Genomic DNA, 5577 nt, shown 5'->3' with positions numbered 1-5577 from the left:
ATTTAAATTATAATTTTGGTTTAGCATAATTAAAATATTGTTAAATCTATTGTGTGAATCTAGAGTCTTTGTGGATTCGATCTCTAAGTACTACAATTGATCTCTTAATTTGAGAGAGTAGCTCTAGGGTAAATTTGAGCATATCAAATTTTGGCGCCGTTGTCGGGGACTCTTTTGATTCACCATTAAATTAAAGTCTTTAGTTTTATCTAAATTTTTGTTTTCTTATATTACTCACACGCTTTTGTTTCTTTTCTCCTTGTGTATTTCAGGTACATGCCTAAGCCTAGCACCCGGAAAAATCCTACTGGTCCAGTTGTGAAGCTTACAAACCAAGAGTTAGGACAACTAGAGCGTGAAAACACAAAAGCAGCCAAGCTAGTGAAGATGGTCAAAATACTCATATTGAGACCTGATGAGGCTGGAGTTCTGAGTGATCAAGAGGGCAATCTGCGCAACGAACAAGGCCAGAAACTTGATGCTGAAGGACGAGTTATTCAAGAAGAACTCGTCGTGGTTGAGGATAATGCACGTGGCGTCGAGCGACGCAACGATGGCATCGATCGACACAACCAAGACGGCATCAACCGACGCAACATTGGCATCGATCGACACAATGCCAGAGTCGTGGAAGGTCACTACCAGCAGAACCTTCAGGCTAGACGGGACAACAATGGAGAGCTTGTCAAGAATCTTGCGGACTTCAACAGACCAGACTTATTCTATGAGTACCGCTCTGCAATTGTCCCTCCTCCATTCCCAAGGAATGATTTTGAGTTGAAGCCTGCCTACTTTGCTCTTGTTGGACAAAGGCCATTCCAGAACTTGCCGCATGAGAAGCCTCTAGACCACATTGAGCATTTTGAGGATATCATCACCAGCATCAAGGCTAATGGAGTCACAGAGGACTATCTCTACTGAAAGCTTTTTACCTACTCTCTTGCTGGGGAAGCTTCTCATTGGCTAAGGCAACTAAAACCAGGATCTCTAAAGACCTGGCATGACATCAAGGTGGCATTTTTGAACTACTTCTATGATGATGCGATGTCAGATGAGCTGAGGATTAAGCTTTCCACCTTTAGACAAGGCCCAGCTGAATCTTACAAAGCTGCTTGGGTGAGGTTCAAAGCATACCAGAGAGACTGTCCGCATCATGGGTTCTCAGAGGTGCAGTTGATCAGTATCTTCTTCAGTGGTATTGATTGGAGGTATTAGATGGCTTTGGATGCTGCTAGTGATGGGAACTTCAAGACAAGGTACCCAGATGAAGCGGAACAATTGATTGAAAGGCTAGCCTCAAGCAACAGTACCAAGATTGCAGACTTAGAGCGGAAAAGAGCACATGAAGGCAATGGTTCAAATCAGTTTGCTGCGGTGAATGCTAAGTTGGATACAGTCCACAATCTTCTTGTGGGAAAGAAGTCTGTTCATTTTGCTGAAGATGTTGAGACTTTTGAGCCAAAGCCAGAGACTATAGAAGAAGATGTCAACTATGTGTATGGAGCTGGGTATCAGACATAGAAATTTAGCAATCAGCAAGGCAGCAGGCCTTATAGTGGGAACTTTTCAGGCTACACTCCAAAGTCGGATTACCAGGAGCAACAAAAGAACATAGGCTTTACAAGGACTTATGGTTCTTCTTCTTACCAACCCCTCCCTCCACCCAATTCAAAGAGCAAGATGGAATCAATGATTGGACAGATTTTGGAAGGTCAACAGAAGTTAACTGTCGACTTCAATGGGAAGATAGATTCTGTATACAGTGAGCTGACTGGGAAGTTTGATGCATTAAAAACTCTTGTCAAGAAGCTGGAGAATCAAGTGATTCAGTCTGCTGGGTCTGTTAAAAGACAAGAGGAACTTCTTTCTAGAAGAACAGAGTTGAACCCCAAACATGCCTGTAATGCGATTTTGGTGAAGGAAGGAGAGGAAGATCCGTTTGTTGAGCCAACATCGATCGACACTACACAAGAGCATCGATCGATGCAAACTCAATCAAGCGTAGATCGACACAACATCAACATCGATCGACTCCCCCCACGCACAGCTCGGGTTTCTCATCCAGTTCCACCTATCGATTCTGAAAAAGCTTACAAGCCTAAGGTCCCTTTTCCTAAACCTAGGAGGTCCAAGTAGGAGATTGAAGAAGCTAGATGCAAAGCTATGATGGATAAGGTGATGATAGAAATGCCTTTGATTCATGCAGTCAGGTTTTCTCCTGGTATTAAGCGGTATGTGAAGAGGATGGTCACCAATGGTTTGAGTCCTGAGGAAGGAGCACTAAAAAGGATGTCAGCTCAATTCTGTTGAAGCAACCTCCACAGAGGAAGAAGGATAAGAAGCAGGAGTTGGTTGTCTTAGAGGAAGTAAGTGCAGTGATTCACAGTAGGATTGCAGAGAAGTTACCAAATCCTGGAAGTTTTGTGTTAGATTGCTCCATCTCCACAGGAAGGTTTCCTCACTCTCTTTGTGATCTCGGTTCTAGTATCAATTTGATGCCACATTCTGTTGCTGTGAGACTTGGGATGATAGATTTCAAGCCAACCAAGATCTCTCTTATCTTAGCTGATCGATCCAGAAGGATTTCTGAAGGTGTCTTAGAGGATATTCCAATCAAGATTGGAGATTGCATGATTCCCATCGACTTTGTGGTGCTGAAATATGAAAAAGAGCCTAGTGATCCTCTCATCTTAGGACACTCTTTCTTGGCTACAGCTGGTGCCATCATTGATGTTAAGAAGGGACACATAGCCTTGAATGTAGAAGATTTGGTTATGAACATTGAGATGGACAAGCTGAGAAGGGTTCCCACTATTGATGGTGAGACATTTTCTGTGGAGGTTGTTTCTGATGATGATCTAATCATAGAACTTCATGGAGACATTACTGCTGAGTATGTCAAGGAGTTGGAACCTGTTGAGAAAGTGAGTAAGCAAGCTATTAAGCTTGCTGGTAGATGATGAGGTTCTGATCCATGACAAGTTGCTGGTAGATGATGTTTTTGTAATGGAAACACGGATTGCTGAGGAAAGTTGCAGAATCGTTGACGAGACACGAGTTGCAGGCACATCATTGATCGATTCAGCTGTTGCATCGATCGACACACCTCCACGAGAACTTCCGGGCTTGTCCAAAACCAAAGATTCTCGAGTTGATTCCTTAGTTGCAAGTCCTAGACCAGTTGTAACGCTGAAATCTCACCATTCCAAAGTCCAGAATCCACAGGTAAAGACAAGGTATGCATCTTCTTCAACCAAACCTTCTCCTATCATCAATAAGAATTTCAAAGGTACAAAAACTGTTTTGCAGTTAACAAAACCACGAGATTATCGTAGAGCGCTTGTTTCTTCTGTTGATGATTTTGCAGGACATAAAAGAAAGCCACCCATACCTCAGTCCCGCCCTGGTCCGGTTCCTCCCATCCTTGGCAGATCTCATGTACCTACTGCCTACACACCCCCTTGGATGCAAAGGACATTCTCTCAGAAGCATTCATTGCCATGTTACGATCCACCGGATGCCTGAGATCCGACACAGTCAAGCTAATGACTGAAAACAAGCGCTTAGTGGGAGGCAATCCACTCATAGGTTGCCTGCCACTCATAGGTTTCCACTTAAATTGAGTCAATTTGAATTTGTATTGAATTATGAACTTCTATCTATAATGTTGCGTTTAATCTTGTGTTTGAGTGATTCTTAGTAGTGCTAACATCCAAGGATTTGAGCAGATTTAGAGCTGGTGGATTGTTATGGAAGTTTGTCTCCTATTTTCTGCTATAGGGACTTCATATTCTCCTTGTCAACTTCCATAGCTTTGCTGGGACCAGTTCTGAAGCCGAACAATGTCTCCATCTCCTTGAAGGTGAGCCGATATTCCTTGTTGCGTACTGAAAAAGTTATGAACCTGATCCCCCCATCGGGTTTGAGCCTCGAGTGGTACTTATAGTAGTACAGCCTTAGCTTGGCGAGGAAATGATCTGTCTCCTCTTCGTACACCTCCAAGTTGGTCCTCATTAACTGGCCCAGGTGGCACATGTGAAAGAGGAACTCAACATCTCTTGCGATTCCCAGCTTTTTCATCGTCTCGCGGTGGGGATAACGAATTCCCTCAAAGCTCATCCTTCGGAGAATCTTGAGCAGCTTTGCCGAAGACTCTTCTTCCTTTCTCTTCAGCCTCCTTGAAGCTTTCATGGTCCTCTCAAGCTGCTCTTCCTCTTTTTCGGGGCTCGCACCATCGGTGTGCTCCTCCTCCTCTTCCACCACTCCCTCAGCCACTTCGTCGACTTTTTCAGAAGCTGGTCTCTTCCCCTTTGCGACCGATGCCCTATTTCTTGAATAGGCGGATTAGTCCTCTTTGGTTTGGCCTCCTCCTGCATCTAAGTCGATCTCCATGGGGTCCCTATGCCTTGGATATTGACGAACAGCATCCGCATCTAGGCTCAGTGAGCGTACCCAATCAGCTACCTAATATGAAACCTCACTTCGCACATCGTCCGTACCACACCGTCCGTACAACATATGAATGGGTCGTCCGTACAGCCTCATGTATAACAAATCCCAGCTCGTGTATGAAGCATCTCCATCAGTCACAAAGTTCTCTAGAACCTTCCCAAGTAGCCGTTAGAAATGAGAAAGCAAGTGGGAGCTCAAGGCAAAGTCACATGTTGTGTTAAGAGAAGACATGTCGCTTTCATAGTCTTAATTGTCTATAGAATCTTTTATAGGATATTCCTTGTGTCACATGTGTCTATATTTAGATTGTAACTAGGAACTAATACACTTGCTTACACTCTCTCTCTCGCTAACACATACTTGATCTTCTTCTTCTTGTTCTCAAACTTACACCTAATGGGGTACTAGAGCAGGGTCTTGTCTTGCTGATCAGGTAGTGCTCCGGGTTGGGGATTGGAAACATCCACTTGATGGTGGGAGATGCAAGGGGACTCCTTTTTCCTTGATTTCTCAAACATGGCTTCCTCCTCCTCTGGTTTGAGGCGCGGTGGAGGCAGAATTGGAGTCCTTCTTCTTGTATGTCTTGATTTTGGGAGCCATGGAAAAACCTTGAGACTGAGATATAAGAACTAAAACTCGATATTAGTATGGTACCCAGATATTTCAAAAAGAACTCGAGCTTGCAAGAAAAGCTTTAGAAAATATAAAAGTTTAATGGAAAAGAGAAGAAACTTGGCTAATTTTGATGGTGGAGAAGAGGAACTCGGGTTGCTCTTTAAATAGGGAAGGTAGGGGCTAGGATTTCAAGTGAGAGTGAGATAAGGGTTTGGAAAAACCGGATTTCACTCGCCACCCGAGGATGTACCCGATCTGACGCGTTGAGTACGCCATCAAATCTCACCTCAGGTTGCTTTGAATTTTTTTTAGAGATGAATAAATTCCTAAAAATCCAAAAGCGTCTTAAAAAAAGATTAAAATATAGAAAGGTTTTAAATTTGAATAAAAATCAAAAGATACCTTTGGACTTCCTCTCAAGTGAGCTTGTTTAAACTTACTAAGCTTGACTGTTCATGTTTGTCAAGCATTGTGTTGGTTATAGAGAGGTTTTGAGACCCTTTTCTAGTG

General features: G+C 43.3%; 1 non-coding gene across 1 annotated transcript; it reads right to left on the bottom strand.

The window, feature by feature from the left end:
• Positions 1-1053: 1053 nt before the first annotated feature.
• LOC147934891 (small nucleolar RNA R71) lies at positions 1054-1160 on the bottom strand. The gene has a single exon (XR_015573467.1). It is a non-coding gene; the product is annotated as a small nucleolar RNA R71 (small nucleolar RNA).
• Between the last annotated feature and the right edge of the window lie 4417 nt (positions 1161-5577).

Source organism: Camelina sativa, chromosome 11 (assembly GCF_030686135.1).
Source record: "Camelina sativa cultivar CO46 ecotype springtype chromosome 11, ASM3068613v1".
In the NCBI taxonomy this organism is placed as follows: domain Eukaryota; kingdom Viridiplantae; phylum Streptophyta; class Magnoliopsida; order Brassicales; family Brassicaceae; genus Camelina; species Camelina sativa.
This window is presented reverse-complemented; position numbering and strand designations above follow the sequence as displayed.